General features: G+C 38.7%; 1 long non-coding RNA gene across 2 annotated transcripts in view; it reads right to left on the bottom strand.

Annotated features, from left to right (window-relative positions):
- LOC132404765 (uncharacterized) overlaps positions 1-18,916 on the bottom strand; it is a 43,667-nt gene extending 24,751 nt beyond the window's left edge. For both annotated transcript variants that reach the window (XR_009515671.1, XR_009515670.1), the window contains exons 1-3: positions 18,864-18,916; positions 6,978-7,154; positions 252-333 (exon numbers count right to left, since the gene is read on the bottom strand). This is a non-coding gene — a long non-coding RNA (uncharacterized LOC132404765). The remainder of the gene's footprint in view (positions 1-251; positions 334-6,977; positions 7,155-18,863) is intronic.
- Between the last annotated feature and the right edge of the window lie 2,296 nt (positions 18,917-21,212).

Below are 21,212 nucleotides of genomic sequence, written 5' to 3' on the forward strand. Positions count from 1 at the left end.
CACTACAGTCCAATATAGAACATTGTGATCCCTGGGATCAGCAGAAATCAATCTGGGACATTTCACTGCCATCAAAACAATGCAGGAGACGATTCCAGCCCCAAATAATATTCCAATCACCTACCTTTTATCTTAGTAAAACTGGAAATAGTCCAAATTCCTTTTCACAAGAATGCAGCAAGAATATTTCTGAGAAGTCTTATTAGTTTTAACCTTGTAGCCAGTCTTCAATTTCTTTCTTCCCTGCTTACCTCCATGGGGTAGAAATGCTGGACTCCACTTGTTCACCATGAGTGAATGGTCATTCATCTGGTTTGCTTCCATAACTTTCTTCTACAAGAAGATAGAATAAAAAGAGGACGTTAGTCTACAGAGGGGATAGTTGACATCTAAATACTGTACTCAGTGCTATACTCCTGATATATTAATTTGGGAATATGCAAAAAATACCTCATTGTTTTGTATTAGGGACATTAAATATGAGACAAATAATTATTTTGTCATTTGTTCTTTCGCACAATTAAAGGAAATTTAAAAAAAAATCTTGTCATAACAGCAGAATTAGGTACTCACATTAAACATACATATGATTCTATATTGGAAGTACCTTGACTATTATCAGAGTGCTATCCATTATCCTTGTATATTCCTGTTTTAAGCATCGTACTATTAGAGTGCTTTGTAAAGCAAATTTGGTCAGATGACAGAAGATCTGAATAAAAGTTACCTTAATAACTGTCTATACATTAACAATTATTTTATTCCACTGCACTTATCTTCAATATAATTAACGCACCATTGATTTCTGTCTGCACACTGACTTTTAGCTGCACCAAGAACCAGCTTCCTTCCATCCAGCAAGATCTCCACATCAGCTTATTGAAAGGAAAACTGATTTGTTCTTGCCACTTCTTCCTCTACACAGCTTACTAAGCAAATGATAAGAGATCTTGCTGTTATATGCTAATCCTCGGATACCATTTACTTTGAATAGGTTGTGCACAGTACACTGGAAGGGTATTAATAAAATCATAACCACATTTTATGCCAGAAGTTCAGCTCTATGCATGACAGCTGCACACAGCAGTCACAATATTACCTATTTTAGTAGAGCTATGCAAAGAAAAATCATAAAATAAATTGATAATTGAACCCTATAGCTCTGAAGTATTACGCTTAGGATCAACATTATCCTTCTACTCAGATTCAGGGTAGAAATCAGAATACAGAGTGGAATCATTTTCAGAATAATGTGTGTAGTGCAGCACAAAACAAACTAATTTATAAAAACATACAAAATTCCAGGCATGTAATTCTACACATGTGGCAAGAGTTCAGGTATAGAGAAGGTCTAATTTTGTACAAGCATAAATTAGCAATGTCAGACATCTCACCATGGAGACTTTTGGCCAGTGACTTATAGATCTGAAATTTAAACAGGCTTTCTGCATATTTACTTGACAATTAAAGTGATTAGAAAAATCAAATAACACTGCATCTAAAAGTTTTAATATGTACTTCGTTTATCCCTGAAGCATTGAAATCAATCATTCTTTCTACTCCAGTGCTTCTTTCAGTAAGCAGTAGGATTGATGTAGGCTGTCTAAAATAATGGAAAGCATTATTTTTGTATTTTTATGAATACTGCTTCCTACGTACCACTAGATCTTGATCTTTAGTCATCCCACAGTTTTGTTACTACGTTGCAAAGCTAAACTAGAGCTGCAATATTAATGAGGGGTCCACTGAATGTGAATGGATACTCAGAGTTATTTACCCTGTTTATCAGCTACTTCCAAAAATCTGCCCCTGAAATAATGGCAGATGATGGAATAGAGAAACTTCGCAGATTAAAATGGCACAATTTTCAACAGTTTCCCCTGTCATGCAGGGGAATTAGTAATGGGTAATTAATGTTAGTCTTACCTTTGCTGTTACAAAGATAATGATTTTTCTAATATCTTGAGGAACTGAGTTGAATTTTATCATAGTATTTAACATAGACTTACTAGCACTGAAAAGAATTTGCATTGTCAGATTAGCTCTTGTATTAATGAGCAAACACCATTCAATAACACTGTCAGCGACAGCTTATATTATTTTGCTGATCACAGTATCACCTGTTTGGGCAGCATTAAGCCATTTCATGTGGAAGGAATAAAGTTATTGCAGGACTGCAGTCTGTAATCATGGTAATCCCAGGTGGAAACTGAAATAGGTCATCTACTTGCTGTTTCTGGTAGATTAGCACTCTGAATGATTCAGCTACATCCTTTACTTTGTCTTTAGAGCTCATGTGCTGGACTTTGCCACCATAGAAGATTGAGGTTTTCTCAGTTTCCCCTTCTCCTCTTCCTCTAGTTGTATAATTTTCTCCTCCTGCTTGGGAAATGGTGGGGCATTTATAACAAGGCTGTGAGGCTTGTTGTTGGATTGCCGAGATGTGTTTCTTGCCTACTTTAATATCTTGTAGGTTTTCCAGGCTGGCAATTTTTTTTTAAAGTATGCCTGATGCACTTGCTAATGTGTTCGGACTGATTCCTTGGCTTTGTTCAAACGGTCAAGGAAACATTTCTGTTGGAATACATTTCTGCCAATGATCCACAGCACCCCTCCGATGCAGGCTACCAGACTTATTGAGCACTGGGAATGGTTATTATGCCATTGAACAAGCATAGTCAACATAAATAAGTCTTATTTAAATAAGTCTTATTTTTGTCTCCAGAAGGACAGCTTGGTGATCACTCCAAACAATGGACAGATGTATCTGCAACAAGCAACTACATTAGTGAGGGTGACATCATGTAAGCTTAAACTTCATATAGTTAAGTTCACTGCCTGCTGAGGGCCTGATGTAGCAGTCACACTAATTTGTATGCTCTCCTTTCATCAGGAAAAAAGTTTCCTTGCCCTATGGATCACTGCTATGAGATCTCAAGATATCTGGAGTCACCGCCTGGGCTCCCACAGTTACTCCTTCCACAGTGGTGGGACTGTCCTGGCAGCATGATGTGAGTCACTCAGGGATTAGGAAGCAAGGTTCTGGGACATTTTTTGTAAGGTAATGGGCTATGAATTTGAATAGATCAAAACTTTTGCTTATATGTGGTGAGGACTTTGCAAAGTTAATAGAGTTAGGAATGATTGTGCCATGTCCAAATTCATTGCTTTATTCACTGCTTGATGCACCTTTTGTATTTCTTTCCATTTTCCTCTTGAACATGGCTAATATGAGGGGACATCACTTAAGGTGCCTAAAGATGAAACAATGATTTCAAATTCTCATAAATACAAGAGATTCTGCAGAGGGTGGAAACCTTGAGCAACACACTGAAGGTTCTTGGTCTGAAACATCAACTGTTCATTCATCTTTATAGATTTCAAATTTTATTTTGGTTCCTGTTTCACAGAGTCAGATCCATAGAGGGTATTTCAAGTACTTTTAAATATTATATATTCCAGAATTCTTATTTTTAATTTCTGCTACTTGTTTGGAAACCTGCCTTATATAGAGCAAAAAATATAATGGCTTCAATCTCAGGAAAAAATTCACAGTCATCACTTGAACAGGAATCGCTGTAAAAGTGCCAAACACTCCAGTTAAACAAGCTGGTTTATCTATGATGCTGTTCTAAATTCATGCTCTTTGGTACTGTCAATGGAGTACAATAGCATACAGCTGGAGATGGTATTGCCTTGCACAATGTGCCTTGCTGAAACATTAAAGTGATGATTTTAACTTTCTAAAGCAGGTGTTAATGGTATTGTGTAGGTCTATTGTCTTTATCAAAGTTTCTCCAGGAAACAAATGAACAGTTTCGGTACCCACGCAAACTTAGACATGATTCAAATGAAACTCTAATTAAAACCTACAAAAATAGAAATTGCAAAGAATAAATAATTTAACAAAGGAAAAATATTGTTCCACCTGAAATTTAATTTAGGACAGTGAAAATCGAAATTAAGAATTGAAAAGTGAAAGCCTATAATTTGTTGCTAATGATTATTTGAGTTAAACCGGTTCAAAGAGAGATGAAGACCTGGCCAGAAAGAGCAACCTTTGAAAAGACAGAATAGAACATCTTCAGGAAGGCAGCTACTTACAGCCATCACCTACAGGGAGAAGTGAATTGAGGATGTCACTATTACTAAATACACTTACAGCATGTGAGGGCATATCAGAAGCTGAGGTGCGGTCTTGGTTGAGAGATTTGGACGCTGTGTTCAAATCGGGGTGTAAGACAGCTCTTAGGTCAGCAAGCGCTGTGCATCCCCGCATCATCAGGAAGGCAAAGTGGAATTATTCACGGAGAATATAGAGCTATTTCTGTGACACCAGTGACATGAGGCACATGTGGCAGGGCATTCAGTATATAACAGGTCCATCCTGTGCGTCAATGGCAGTGACATTTCTCTTTCTGATAGGCTGAATGTCTTTTATGTTCAGTTTTATATACAGAATGATGTACTGGCGAGGAAGTCATTCCTCCCACCTGGCCCCTCCCTCACTGAGGAGCAAATGCTCTGTCTCACCGCAACTGATGTGCAGGAAATCTGCGGGGCCTGATAACGTACCTGGTCAGGTGCTGAAGCAACTGTGCAGCTCAGTTAATGAAGGTTCTAACAGACATCTTCATGCATCTCTTTAGAACAGTCCTCTGTCCCCTCAGGCTTCTAGGCGGCTATCATTATCCCAGTGCTCATGAGGGTGACAGTAACTTCCCTCAACAACTACCATCCAGTGGCTCTGAACTCAACAACAATGAAGTGCTGAGCGGCTGGTTACGGATCATATTAAATCCCATCTTCCTACGACATTGGACCCTTCCCAGTTCGCTTATCGCTCAAGCTGGTACTGCTCAATGCTCAATCAATTAAGGAGATTGAGAGGGGATCTGATTGAAACATACAAGATTATTAAGGGATTGGACAAGATAGAGGCAGGAAATATGTTCCAGATGCTGGGAGAGTCCAGTACCAGAGGGCATGGTTTGAGAATAAGGGGTAGGTCATTTAGGACAGAGTTAAGGAAAAACTTCTTCTCCCAGAGAGTTGTGGGGGTCTGGAATGCACTGCCTCGGAAGGTAGTGGAGGCCAACTCTCTGGATGCTTTCAAGAAGGAGCTAGATAGGTATCTTATGGATAGGGGAATCAAGGGATATGGGGACAAGGCAGGAACCGGGTATTGATAGTAGTTGATCAGCCATGATCTCAAAATGGCGGTGCAGGCTCAAAGGGCTGAATGGTCTACTTCTGCACCTATTGTCTATCACTCAATGATACCATGGTCTCTGCACTCCACTCCATCCTGCCCCACCTGGAAAAATGGTGCCTCATAATCCAGGATGCTGGTTATTGACTTCAGCTTTCTATAATCATCCCTCAGAATCTGGTGATTAAGCTGTCCTCATTGGGGCACAACATCTCTTTCTGTAACTAGATGCCATCTTCTTGACAGAAAGATCTGTGTTGGCACAAGCAGCTCTAGCTCCATCACTGTGAGCACTGGTGCTCCCCAGGGATGCATGCTCAGCCCGCTGCTGTTCACGATGCTGACACATAACTGCATTGCTTGGTCTACTTCAAGCTGAATCATCAAATTTGCTGATAATACAACAGTGCTTGGCCTCGTCGACAATGACAAAACAACTTACAGAAAGGAGGTAGAACAGCTGGTGGAATGGTGCAAGCTTGAGTCCAAATGTGAAAAGGGACAAAGAGATGATAGTGTACTTCTGGACTGACCACTCCTCACTGCACATATATGGCTCCTCCATGGAGAGAGTTAGAAGCACATAGGTTCTTGGAGTGCTCATAATGGATAATCTTATCTGGTCCCTCAACACCAGCTCTTTGGTCAAAAAAGCACAGCAGCATCTCCACTTCCTGAGGAAATTGAGGCTAGTGAGGCTCCCTCCCATCTCCCATTTTAACCAATGTTTTCAGGAGCACCCTTGAGAGTGCTCGGGACATTGGAGTTCAGTTCCTGAGCCATCAGTAAGGAGTTTCTACATCCTTCCTCTGAAAGCATGGGTTTCCTCTGAGTGCTCTCGTTTCCTCCCACATTTCAAAGATATGATGGTTGGTAGGTTAATTGGTCATCATATATTGCCCTGTGACTAGGCTGGGGTCAAATAGGTGGGTTGCTGGGTGGTGCAGCTTGTTCAACGCTGTATCTCTAAATAAGCCTAAGTGTTGCAGCTCTATAGACTACACTTGGAATATTGTGTTTAGTTCTGGTTGCCTCATTATAGAAGAGGGTGCAGGGGAGATTTTGCAACATTAGAGTGCTTTTCTTCTGAGGATAGTTTGAGTGAGCTATGGCTTTTCCCTTTGGAGTGGAAGACAATGAGAGGCAGCTTAACAAAGTTAAATAGGTTGATAAGATGGATAAATCGAGTGGATAGTGAGACACTTTTTCCTAGGGCAGAAAAGGCTAATATGAGGGGCGTAATTTCAAAGGTTTCAAAGGTAGATTTAATGTCAGAGAAATGTATACAATATACAGCCTGAAATGCTTTTTCTTTGCAATCATCCATGAAAACAGAGGAGTAACCCAAAGAATGAAAGACAGTTAAATGTTAGAATGCCAGCTCCCCTCCCTCCTGTGCATAAGCAACAGCAAGCAATGATTCTCCCTTTCCCCCACAGCAAAAAAAAGCATCGACACCTGCCACCAAGCACTCAAGCGTGCAGCAAAAGCAACTGCAAAGACACAGACTTGCAGTTCTCCAAAGACTACCCGTTCTCCCGGTATTCGATATACCACAGGTTCTCTCGCTCCCTAATAAAGGAGAAAGAGATGTCTCCGTTTTACAGCAAGAGGGAAGATATAGCAAACAACTTGCTGGTTTACGATGTTAAAAGACCGTTGTGTCGTTTTTTTCCGAGCTCTGTACCCAAAGATCTCAGGTCTCTGGGCATACAGCCAAAGATCTTCAGGCTTTCACTTCACACCGGTCTGTTGGGACACTGACCTTCAATCTGCCTGTCTCCAGAGGCCCAAGATCCTAGGCCTCCAAAGGCCAGCAAACTCTTAGGCCGCACTGTTGGCATGAAGGAAAACGACCAGTCATGAAACCCATGAGCAGATTCCATTCCTGCAAAGAACCGAAGTCAGCATGCAACTCCAGGTCAGGGTCTTCAAAAGAACCCTGAAAGGGAAAAATAGAGATATTAAAGATGGAAATGGAACTGTTTCCAAAGATGCAAACAAAGGAGTCGCCGTTTAGCGCCATCTTGATAAAGCTCCACCCTCTGAATTTTAAGGGAATTGTAAGAAATTATAGCGGGGTGGTAGAGATTATTTTTTTTTCCCCCACACAGAGAGTGGTAGCTGCATTGAATGGCCTGCTAGGTGTTGTGATAGAGGCAAATACATTTGGTATGTTTAAGAGACTCAGACGCATGGATGATAGAAAAATGGAGGGCTGTGTGGTAGGGAAGGGTTAGATTGATCTTACAATAGGTTAAAATATCAACATAATATTGTGGGCTGAAGGGTCTGTACTGTGCTGCACCACTCTATCTTTGATGTGATAAATAACAATAAGGACTTAAATTTCAAAGCAAGAAAAATATGCTTGAAGCCGTTAACAAATCAGTACAATTTCTTGCACTATCTTTTTATTTAAATTCAAAAACAAGGAGATTACTTGGAACTGCTCCCACCTAACTTCCATCTTTTAAACTCTTCTTCGCTCTCCCAGAATTTCACAAAAAGAAAAAAAACCTTAAGAATTTTAGCAATACTGTTGGTTCAAAGTATTTCAAAGTAAATGTATTATCAAACTATGTTACCATATATGACATTGAGATCCACATTCTTGCAGGCATTTACAGGAAAAATAGAGACAGAAATTATGAAAAACCTATACATAGACATAGACTGACAAAAAACTAACATATAAAACAAAATAAGTAGTGTAAATTAAAAAAAATAACACAATGCTGTGAACATGAGTTATAGAATCCTTGAAGGTGAGTCTGTAGGCCGTAGTGTGGTGACCCAGTTTCTGCACCAGCAAACCGGCTCACAAATAGCCCGCGCGCGGGGAGAGACTTTGGTAATGCACCTCTGATGTCATTTCCACCTGGAGAGGGCGGGAGCTAGGGATTAAAAGCCAGCGCTGCGAAATTTGAGAAAACTAGTCTCGAAACGACTTACTGACTGCGTGTCGTCGTTGCTAGCTCTGTATGTAGTACATCGCTACAGTAGAATGAATTCAAAGTTGGTATGAGTGAAGATGGTTGAAGGGTGGTAACTGTTTCTGAACGTGCTGGTGCACAATCTAAGGGTTCTGCTCGATGGTAGGAGTGAGATGAGAGCATGGCCTAGATGGTGGGGATCAATGAAGATGTGTGCTGCTTTCCTATGGCAACAATCCATGTAAATACAGCAAGCTCAGTGGTGGGGATGGGTTTGTCTGTGATGGCCTCATCTGGATTTACCACTTTCTGTAGCCTTTTTCATTCTTGGACATTGGTCTTTCCACATTAGGTAGTGACCAGTTATGATACACTCCACTGTATACCTATAGAAGTTTGTCTTTAGTTTTTGCTAATATTGAGTGAGAGATTGCTGTTGTGGCACCACTTAACCAGATTTTCCATCTCCCTCCTATATGTCAATTCATCACCACCTTTGATTCAGCCAACAACAGTGATATCGTCGGCAAACTTAAAATACTGCATTTGGGAATCTAGCAGGGCTGAAGTTTAATGGTTTACCATAGTAACAGGTTTTTTATAGTTTCCATCTCAACATTCTTTCCAACAAAAAGATTAAAAACGGCAAGGAAATATTGAACAAAATTTAGTTGTTGGCCAATATGAAAAGTTCACGTTAGATTAATGTGACATGGTGCAGATAGCATTTGCTACACTTTAGTTCTCTTGGTTTTCATAACTGCGCTGTTCTTTTGATTTCTAGTTGTTTGTTTTTTATGTACTGTTTCCTTTGCTCATTGATATAATTTCAAATACCGTTGCTATAGTTTCAAATTCACTATCGTTTTCTAATGCTGCCACATTGTTCGTGTTAACAGCCCAGCGGCAATTTTAAATGCAAAGTCATTATGATCATTTATCACACATACTGTATCTTTTCCCAATCCCTCTGACTGAATATCTTAAAAATATTCATTCTATAAACAAAATCACAATATTTTTGCATCATTCATATTCAACATAGACCATCTGCATGGTATTACAACAAAACCATGATACTCTTTTCCATCTGCCATGCCTGCAATTTTTGTTAGACATGCAATCCTTAGATGCTTGCATTCAGCTTACTCCCCACTGCTCAAATGGTTCACTTTAATATGCGAAAATGTATACAGTATACAACCAGAAATTATTAACCTTTACAGACATCCACAAAACAGAAAACCCCAAAGCCCCCTTCCCCCTGCACACAATAATCAACCCTCATCCTCCTCTCCCCCCCCCCACTTGTTTCAGTAGGAAGCATCTGCAGTGCCTCCCCAACCACTCACCAAGCAAACAATAGCAAAGACCCCCAAAGAGACCATATTGGTTGATCAAAAACTACAGTCTCTAACCCAGCACTTCAACGTACTGCAGGCTCGCTCTCTCTCTCACTAATAAGGAAGAGAGAGATGTCACCCCATCCACAGCGAAAGGGGAGCTCACTGATTTCATGTTACATTCTGAAGCTCTGCTTTATTTCGAGTTTCTCTGACTTGAGAAATGGCAGCAGACTCTCCCTCTCTCTGTCTGTCTGTCTTATGATTGGCAAGCTCTGGGAGCAGGGACCCCACTGATGTGGAGAACCACAGTTTAAGTGCAGTTGTAGATCACAGAGTCTGGCAGAACCCTATCCACCTTGAAAAGGAAAGAAAATACATTAAAGAGAGGAATTTAAGCAATTTTGCAGAGAAACTTGATGAGGCCTCTCTCTGGAACCATCTTAGCTCAGGGTAAGACGGTGACTTCGGATCAAGGAAATAATTTTCACCTGCATTGTACAAGAGGGGCAGATAGTGTTGATTTGCCACTATACTGAGCTCAATGCCAAAGCTGGTTCAGTACAAATCTATGCTAATCTGTACAGGAATTACAAATGAGGTCACTGTTTTAACATTTATTGCCTTGTACAGGCAGATATTCACAGTGGTGAATGTTATGCATGTGTTAAGTTGCATGACATTCATATTGAAGCTAGATGCATATATCTTTCATATCCAATCCACCACATCAGATGACATGCTAAGGTCTTGGAAAGCGTGACGATCCCTTTTATCTTTGTCTCCACAATCAAGTCAATGCCTACAATGAGAGCTGGCTACAATATATCTGAGACCATGATTATTTCCCAAGCCTTGTAATCAAGTGTGAGAAGTGAGGGCAGGGCTAGGTCGCTTTTTGTCATTGCAAGTTGTGACTTGATAGAAGCTCAGCCTAACCATGGGAGCAACTGGATGAAAGAAGAATCAAGACAGGAAGTGAAAAGAATAAGCTTCCTCTGAATATACTGCAAGGAATCAAATTCAAAATTCATTGCTTCTGCAAAGGAGTCTGATGTCTATTGGTGCAGCTAAGAAAGCAAGGCAGTTCATGTCAGCAAAGACACTGGACAACAATCAGGGCTGTGCTGATATCATTGGGCACTCAGCATTGACCATGCCCAATTAGTTTAGAATTAACTCTTTCCCTAATCTTTCAATGGCAGTATAATCTAACCAATCCTTTACATAAAAATCATCGGGGATAAAACATACAGTCCAACGTATCTGGTCAATTTTATGTCAGTGCCAAAACTCTCAATTAAAGCTATTAGCATTTTGCCATTGAAATGCAGCAAGCCATGAACTTCCTATTATCTGGCAATAACGTTTGGAAAGCTCTGTACTTCCACACTGGTTAAATCCATGGGGTCTGCTACAGTAACAGAGTTGTCATTCTATACAGTCAATACTGAGGAAAAGTAATTGCCAGGAATAAAAAGACCAATTAAATCTGGCTTCAGTCCAAGATTATGAGGCTTTTAATAGAAATTGTAGTATTAAGGATTAAGATGAAAATGAGAAGGCAATATTTTTTCATGTTTTCCAAAACTTCTTTAAGCTTTCAATTATGATTTTATCTATATTTAAGTGAAATTAAATTTTAAAAATTGATTACAGCTTTTATAATCAGCAAAACATCAGTTTCTCAATATTTGTAATAATTAGGGGAGCCCATTCACAAGGCCATGCTACTGAAGTCCAAGATGATATGTCCATAAGACCATAAGAAGTAGAAGCGTAATTAGGCTCTTCAGCTAATTACCCCACCATTCAATCATGGCTGATTTCCCTTCCCAATGGCATTCTCCTGCTTTCTCCCCTGAATCTTTAATGCCCTTAATAAACAAGAATCTATTAACCTAATGTAGACCATACTCTGAATACTGGGAGCCAACACTTCCATCGATCCTTGAATTTCTGACTAACTAATCATAATCAGTAAGAATAGACTATGACATCTCCGCTACAGTTATTATAAAGGTTGCGTCCTCAGTCAGCTGTGGTAATAAGTTCAACAGGATCAGGATGCTATAGCTTAAGAAATTCCTCCTCATCTTTGTTCTAAAAAGATGTCCTTCTATTATGGGGCTGTGCCCTCCAGTCCTATAAAACATCCTCTCCATGTCCACTGTACGTAAAATATTTTTCAATGATCAGTAGATTTCAATGAGGTCGGCCTCATTCTTCCAGAGCCACCAAACGCTCCTTATACATTACTCATATGTTAAGCCTCATAGACTCCACTACAGCCTCCACAAATGTCCTACAGAAGAATAGATATAGTGGTGGTGGATGGGAGCATTGCAGAATGAACAAGTGAGGTCCGCATCATTATTGTGGTTGTTTGACTACATCAGACACAAGGTATTTTGCAGAGTATATCTCAGGTTCTGACTTCTGAGAAGCTTCTCCATTATATACAATTCACATCAATCTACTCCTTGGCAGAGTGCAGCTTTATCATCCGTTATACCCAATCAATGAATATTGAACATTGCATATCTAAGCTCATCAACTGTAAGACAAAGCAACCTTTTTGACTGACACTGAACCAATCTAAACATTCATTCCCTTCTCAATTCCTGAGTGATGAAGGCTGTGTGTATAAAATCCCTTGTAGTAACTTGAAAGTTCTTGGAAAAATCTGAAATATATCATATAATGAATAAGCACAGAATCACCACTACTTACATTTCTGCTTCCTGTCTCACTCTGACTTAGAAATATATCTGCCAGTATAATTTATTGGTGGGGCAAAGTTTGCAACATGATATCCATCAGCACTATGGAAATGGTTGGTTAGCATCCATCTGTCTCAAAGGACAATGGGTGATGATGATCATCATCAGAAGCCTGGGTGGAAGATCCAGAGATGCCCAGTCATCAAGATCCATCTCTCAGCCTCATGAAAGGAAAGCTTATGACGCAATACATTTGGCACCAGCTTGGCTGCAGGAGCTGCAGGAAGGATGTTCAATGATGTCCAGCCACCTTAGGGACTCCACTCTGGATTTGCTGTCTGGGTTTACTCCTGTAGCCTTCGTCTCTCCCAGGGCTGTCCACAAGGCAGTGGGACTATTTACCGATAGCTGGGGATCTGAATCACAAGCACCAGGACACATCCGCACACCAGTGGGTTGTGTGCTACATCTGCAGGGTCCAGACTTCCTACCCATATTCTGTAGTTCAGCCCAAATCCAAAAGGAGTTTGGTTTTCATGTGTTGCCAGTGGGGAGGCACTACATGAGGCTTGCTGATGGAAAGGCTGTGAACTGGAAGGGAGAGACTCACCCATTCAGCTCTCCTTTTCACAAGACTGCAAGCCAGTGGTGGAAGCTGAAAGTGAGGGCGACAAACAGCGCTCACTACGCTACCACACTAGATGCATCACGGGAATAGCAATGATGATAGCCTCTTTTTACATAATGCTTTAAGCAGCCGAGGTACAGGATACAGAGTGCTTACCTTCATCAGCCATGGTATTGAGTACAAAAGTTGAGATGCTATGTTACAGTTGTACACAACGTGAATTTGGCCACACTTGGAGTACTTGTGTGCAATTTTGGTTCCTACTCTAGATGAAAAATGATGTGATTATGTGAGAAAAGTTGCAGAAAATATTAACAAGGATGTTTCCTAGACTGGAGGTTTTCAGTCACAAGGAGAGGTTAGTCAGGCTGGGAGCGTTTTCCCTGGAGTGAAGCAGGTTTGAGAGATGATCTCATAGAATCTTATAAAGGGGGCATAGATAGGAGAGATAGTCACAATCTTTTTCCCAGGGTAGGGGAGCCCAAAATTATTTTAAGCTGAGGAGCAAGCATTTCGCACTCAACTGTGAGTGGTGCGCATATGGAACAAGCAGAATGAGCAAGTATAGTATTATAATTTTTTTTTAATTTGGAGAGGTTCATGGATAAGAAGTTCTTGTCATCAGCTGGCTGATGGAGTTTGTTGTATTAAAACAGAGTGAGAAACCATTAAGAAGGGTTTACTGCTGTTTTCACTGGAATTGATTGTGCATACATGGTCAATGGACGTTTTTTTTGGTTTTGCATCCAGTTTTGATCATATCACTCCATGCATTAACTCCTATGTCATTCCTCGGCCCTTGACATTACCTAACATAGAAGATCTACTGTTTCTCCTGCACTTCACCACATCACATTCTGGGCATCAAAACAGTCAGGGTATCTATTCTCTGACTTCCAGCAAGTATTAACAAAGCTTCATATTGCTAATGCAATAAATGGCATGCTTGGTGCCGAACAAGAGCTATGAACATATTTATGAGGTGATAGCTCTTTTTTTTTGTTGTATATAGCTCAAAATGATGCTGGCTATCCAGGCATCACAATCCTAACAGAACCCGACTTTGCCTCCTGTGCAATGTGCTGCTGTGTAATACGGTAAGTTTTCACTCAGAAAGTGACATAAACATCCTGTTTTTAGACAATAGTTAAATCCCAATGCAATACAACACAGTATAATTTGCTTTAAATCAAAGTGCTTCAAATCACTCTGCAATAAATAGAGAAACTTTGGAAGGGTAAGAGAAAACAAGATTCACTGATGAAGCTGCTAGAGCATCACTGCCTCATTGTTGTCAATGTATGAAAATCACAAAGAATCTTAAAGATCTCCTCTTCACAGCTTCATTAGTTTTCTTGATAGATTAGCTCATCTATTTATTACTCAACTTTCCAAACTTAAAATAACCAATAGTTTTGTGAAAAAAGTCAATTCAAGTTAATTTGACAAACCCAGCAAGATACTTAGATGCTGCCTGACATAAAAATCTCATTTCTTGAAGACATACGGGGGTGTGAAACCTGTGCTCATTAGTTCCACTTGTACTCCTTAAAGGAGCTGTATTGTCAGCATCTTGCACTTTGAAAACTAGGCATTTTGCATTGTTATTATTTAATCAAAGTAAGCAAAATGAAGTTTTGCAAAATTGCAGGCCTGATTTAACTTGAAGCTATATACAACAGAGGGAGCGTGGGATGAATGACAACTATAGTAAAGAATTAACATATTGATACAATCATGAAGATGGCACACCAGCAGCACGCCATGTCACCAAAGACTCAAGCAAATTTCTCTAGATGTACCATAGAGAGCATTCTGACTGGTTGCATCACCATCTGTGGTCGCTCCAATGCACAGGATCAAAAAAAGGTGTAGAGGGTTGTAGATTCAATCAGCTCGGTCATAGGAAGTAGCTTCCTTACCATTGAGGACAACCTCAAGAAGGCAGCATCCATTATGAAGGACCCTCACCATGTGGGTCATGCCTCTTGTCAATTCTGTGATCAGGGAGGAGGTACAGGAGCTTGAAGATGCATACTTAACATTTTAGGAACAGCTTCTTCCCCTCTGCCATCAGATTTCAGAATAGTCCATGAATTCATGAAAACTAACTCATTATTTTGCTCTGTTTTTCCATTACTTATTTATTGTACATTTCTTCTTGTAACTTACAGTAACTTTTAATGTGTTGCCCTGTACTGTTGCCACAACACAACAAACTTCAGAACATAGAGTATTTATGTGATAATAAACTTGATTCTGATTCTAATTCTGCCACCTTAACACTTGCTTCTTATGAGATTAACTGAAAAAAAAATATTTTCTGTCCTCTACTAATAGCCAGCTACCTAGTAATGTCAGGGATGTAGCTGAAAGAACCCAAATCATTATTTACCCTAGCAACAGCAGAACAAACAAATAAAGGCACTAAAAATACTTTCTCAGCATACATACCACAAAGCCTTGGGAGTCTTTTATCTCAGTTATATTGATGACTGTGCTGTTTCGAGGACCATTAGAATTAAAGCAATATTGTTCCAATAACTGTAAGTGTATGTTTACAAATTTCACAACAGCATTACTTGTAAAATTTTATCTTCACAATTGACTCCATCCAGAACTTCTGGAGGGGTTCAACCCTATTTGACGTTATTGTATTGTGAAGTCAAATTGGTACTTGTCTCTTGAGTTGTTTACTGCTGGTTTTGATTTTATGTGCACCTGAAACCTCTCTGCACTGATGCAGAAGAGGTCCTTCAATTAGATATAAAGATTTGCTGGTGGCTTTTACAGCTCAATGTTTTCTTTCAAATACCTTAGTTCAAATAGTTACCTATGAATAACATTACTTGTTGTAAGATGAAACTTTATGGATGTTTGCAAAGCACAAATGGAACTGAAAAATAAACATCAAAAGTAAATACCATCGATGGACCTGCACAAAATGCACTAACTGACCTTCATTCTAAAATGAAGGGAGAGTCATAAAATTTGGCTGCATTATTTTCTGCAGGCTTGAATGTAACCATTTAAATTAATATAACAGGAATTTAAATAGTCACATAATAAAAGCATAGTGGTTATTACAATACTTTACAGAACCAGTGACCTGGGTTCAATTCCTACTGCTGCCTGTAAGGATTTGTATGTTCTCCGCGTGACTGCATGGATTTCTTCCGGGTGCTCCAGTTTCCTCCCACAGCCCAAAGATGTACTGGTTGATAGATTAATTGGTCTTTGAAAACTGTCCTGTAACTGGGCTAGGGTAAAATCAGAGGATTGCTGGGTAGCACGACAGAAAGAGCAGGAGGGGCCTACTCTGAGTTGTACCTCAATACACAAGTAACAAAGACATAGCTGTACATACATATTGATAAGTTTACAATCAATATTTGGCATGGTTTTAACATGCATGTAGCCAATACCAATAATCTGAAACATTAAACAGATTCTTCAGCTAGCTGTGAAAGTACAATAGCTATATTAATGGATCAGTGATTTGGAGCTCAGAATTTAAATCCTACTTTTTTTTTTAATAATTTTTTATTGCATTTTTAAATGATTACAAAGTATGAAAAAACAATGTATATAACCCATACCCCCTCCCCTTAACCCCTCCCCCCTAACTGCCCCATAGAGAAAAAAAAAAGAAAGAAAGAAAGAAAGAAAGAAAGAAAGAATGCCTGGTGGTTGGAAGATCTCCACATGCTCCATGGAGTTCGTAATAATTTTAATATGTATATTTATTTCTTTCCCCTAATAACCAATTGTTTCATCTTAAAAGCATCTATATATTTAATCCTGTCTTTTGTAAATAAGGGCTCCAAATTTTCAAAAATGTTTCATATTTATCTCTTAAATTATAAGTAATTTTTTCTAATGGAATACAACCATAGATTTCTTTCTTCCAAGAATCTATACTTAAATGTGTATCCGATTTCTTTAATTCAAAATAGACTTATTCCTTTTACAATGGACAATCAACTTTTATATAATTGGATTCAAAATGGGATTAGATATATAGGGAATTGTTTTGAAGGAGGTATATTAATGTCATTTGAACAATTAAAGAATAAATATAAAATATCAAACAACACTTTATTTTGTTACTTTCAATTAAGGGCTTATTTAAGAGAAAAATTAGGTCAAACAATGTTGTTGCCGAAATCTAATGAAATAGAAATTTTAATTCAAAAAGGAAATATCAAAAAATTTACATCTTGCATGTATAATTTGATTCAAAGACAGGTAATTAAGCAAGGAGTCCATAAGTCAAGACAAAAATGGGAAAATTTAAATCCTACTAATGTAGTATATTGAATTGAGTATGTATAGTATATTGTAGAATTGAATTAAGTATAGTTTGAAATAAAAATGTTGTATTTGTAATCATATCCAAAAATCCATTAAATAGATACTTGTTTAAAGGAACCAGAATTTTCTATCTTTTCATAGTCTGGTCTATGCATGTTAGTGAGCTTTTAATTATTCTCTGAAATAGGCAAGCCACACAACTGTATCAAACTGTTCTAGAAAGCAATATAAGAATTTATTCAGTATTGACTTGGGCATTGGATTTGGACACAATGAAGTAATTGTTCTGCATAGTCCTCTTCGGTAATATCCAGTGAATTGCCAAAATCGAAAATACTGGTGCACAGACTGATCGAGCGCATCAGAGAATCATTTCTTTCTGCCAAACTCTTTATAATATTTAGCTCCTATAGAGAAAAGGCTTTTCAATAGTGGTGTTATAGTTCATTAACAAAATCAGGAAGGAGAGCTCTTGAGTAACTTCAAAATTGATTCCTAGCTACGTGAATTTTAAAACCAAATATATTAAAGATTATCACATACATAATTAATATTAATAGTTCAGCATCATTTTAAAGTCACACAAACTGTGTCCTGTGTAAACTGAAGGGCTGTTGCCAAACTGGGCTTTCAACAACGATGAAAAGGCGTCTCATCATCACCAATCTCCTGTCACAGATGCATCTGGCCATAAAAGTAGCTGTGGGAGTTACTATATACTGACTCGCTGTAGAAGAAAGTCCTTCTTCAAACTAAGGAAGTAGTATTACCATCATGGCTTATAAGGAAGACTCAGATCAAATCTAGCATCCACAAAATTGTATTCCATCACAATCAATAACCTCATGATATGGCAAATCCCTGACATGGAAGCAACTTCCTTCAGACAGTGATAAGCTATCCCATAACCAATCGATCAGTTCAAAGCTCTGCTGTCATGCCATCTGCTATTGCTCATGACAGTGGACAATAAATCAGTTAAGAGTGGATGAAGGGGGCTCCATAAAGATCACCAATAATAGTCAAACAACACATAAGAGGAAAATAGATAAGGCTTAAGCATTCGCAATTATTTTCAACAGAAATGGATGATTCATCTTAATTCATCTTGATAATCTCCTGAAGTCTCTGCCAACATGGATGCTTCAACCAATTCAGTTCATTCCCATATGAATCCAAGAAAGAGCTGAATACACAAAAGAAACAATGATTTAAATCTGACAATATGCTGGTTCTCCTATAGAAGATATGCACTGCAGAACAGTTTTCACCTCAAACTCAGCTGTTCCAGTACAGATACAACATTGTAATTTACATGATAAATTGGAGTATTGAACAGGTTTAACTATCCATGAAATGTGAGAAAAATCTCAATCAGAACAACAACAGCTCCATCAATCCTCTCTAAGCCATTATCATACTAATGGAAGTTTAATTCATTAATACCTTTATCAAGCAAAGCTAAGTCACTAACAGCTTGTTTACAAAGGTTCACTGGGTCATACCAGGACCACATGGTTTCAGATTTAAGTGTAACCATGGAAGTACAGGGTTGTTAAAAATAAAGTGGTAATGTATGCTCTCAATTTGGAAAACATATAAGTACGGGTGGCATCAAGGAGAGCTACTTAAACTGAAGTCAACAGGAATCCAGAAACAAGAGAATAAGTTCTCTGACAGCTGCAGTTATATCCAGCACGATCATACCTGGCATAATTTACCTAATGCGTGCTCCAGCAATGATTTCAATCATTTCAAAAGTAGGGATGTTCTCTGGTGGTTGTACAATAATTATTTACCCTCACAACATCTTAGACCTTTATTGTCCATGTAAGACTTGGACACTAATTAACCTGCAGTGATAAGTAAGCATTCATCTGGAACCGTCAAGTTCAAGGCAATGACCACGGCAAAAAGCAATCTGTTTATGCTTGATCTCTAATGGCATTACTATCAACATTCTGAGTGCCTCCACTGAGCCACAGCTTAAATGGATAACCCAGGCAAATATTAACCATTCGACACTAGGTTTCCTGAAGTAGCTAACTCATGTTCTGATCCTGAAGGCCTTTTTTTTCTTGTTTCAGGAATGTAATAGAATATTCTGCATCAGTGTGGATGAACTTGGTCCTGGCCACCCTATATTCCAACCAGGAGATCATGGACAACTACCCCCACAATACATTTACTGCATCTGTCATACATGTACTTTGTACACTATCTTTTGTAAGCTGCATTGCAGCAAGTTAGTAAGGCTATTTTTAACAACACCTCTCAAACCCATATTCTTTGCTATTTAGAAGCCAGAAATAAGTTTATGCAAACACCACTTTTTTTCAATTTCATTTTAATTCACAGTTCATTCTGATCTGCAATATACATTTATTGCTGTTAGTTGAAAATTCTGGATATTTCAAGCTAACAGTTGCATCTTCACTACAAAATATATCTGCAATGGATATATTTTGCTTGTATCTATTAGCTTCATTCAATGTGGAAGATTTCTGGTTTACAGGTCCTAGTGAACATTGTTCTCTCAATGCTTTTGTGAAATTAAAACAATGTAGAGCTGATCAAGCTCTCAACCTGAATTACATTTGACCATCGTGTTACTTCTGGAACAGTTTTCCTTTCACCTTCTTGGTTAGACAAATTCTATATCCAGCCAAACAGGAACCATCTTCCAATGCATTATCATCTCTTATTCATAGTAACATCCATTGCTGTCTGCAATTGTGTCACTGTATTGGAAACTTTTGGAGAACTGCAATTGTACATCCTTGCTCATTAAAATGTATTGAGATAGGGGCAGTGTGGTAATGTGGAGATTGGAGCAACATTTTACAATGCCAGCGATCTGGGTTCAGTTCCCGTGGCTGCCTGTAAGGAGTTTGTATGTTCTTCCTGTCACTATATGGTTTCCTCTGAGTGCTCCAGTTTTCTCCCACATCCCAAAGATGTATGGGATAGCAGGTTTATTGGTGACATGGTTGTAATCAGGCAGCATGGGTTGTTGAGCCCGAAGGGTGTGTTACTATGCTGTATCTCCAAGTAAGTAAATAAAATCCAGTGGCCAGTCAGGTCAGTCAGTTTAACCTCTTTGATGAAGAATGATTCAGAAACAGAAGCAGAATTTTCAGTCACAAGTGCTAAGTGCAGGCTGATTTTAAAAGGCCAGCATGTCTAAAGTGTCTAACTGATTTTAAAGAGTATTTTAATGCAGTGGCAGAAAGAGTCCCTGAGAAAACTGATTGATTCAGATGGAAGCCGGTAGAATTACAGAGACTGTAGAAAATGTGAGAAATGTCAACAGAGCAACAGGAAGTAGGAAGTAGCGTAAGGTTGCTTTATCCAGCCAAAGGCAAGTGTAGAGTGGTGCTTCCCCATGGCTTGGACGGCACCAGTTGTCTTAATATCCATTAATGACTTTGATTTAGGTGCAGATGATGCAAAACTTGGAGTAATGAATGGTTAGGAGGATAGTATGAGACTTTAAAGAGACGTAAAATGAAGGAATGTGTGTAATAGTTGAGAGAAGTACAATGTTGCACTTTGGTATGAAATAGAAGAGGCAATATAAACTGGGGAGGATAATTCTAACAGAAAGATACAAGATCAGAGAGAGTGTTGTGGGTAGAGGTTCACAGCTTCTTGAAAATGCCTGCTCAAGTTGAAAAACACTTGATAAATAAAGGCACTTTGGTTCTTGCATTTATAAACAGAGGCACAAAAACAAGAGAGATAAAGCCATACTGAACCATTGCAAAACACTGGTTTAACCAAAATAGTGTTCACATCTGAACATAATCCTTTAAGGACAATGTTAGAATTTTAGAGAGAACTTGAGAAAAGATTTATGAAAGTTATTCCAGAATGCATGGGGATCTGTGAGCTATGTGAATAGACTAGATAATCTAAGTTTGTTTTTCTTGAAACAGAAGCGGTTTGGAAGGAGTTCTTATAAATGTATTGAAAATCATGGAGGGAATAGTGATAGTAGACAGAAGGAAACTGTTCCCAGTGTCAATGTAGTTGAGAACTAAGTGACAGAAAATA

Source organism: Hypanus sabinus, chromosome 2 (assembly GCF_030144855.1).
Source record: "Hypanus sabinus isolate sHypSab1 chromosome 2, sHypSab1.hap1, whole genome shotgun sequence".
In the NCBI taxonomy this organism is placed as follows: domain Eukaryota; kingdom Metazoa; phylum Chordata; class Chondrichthyes; order Myliobatiformes; family Dasyatidae; genus Hypanus; species Hypanus sabinus.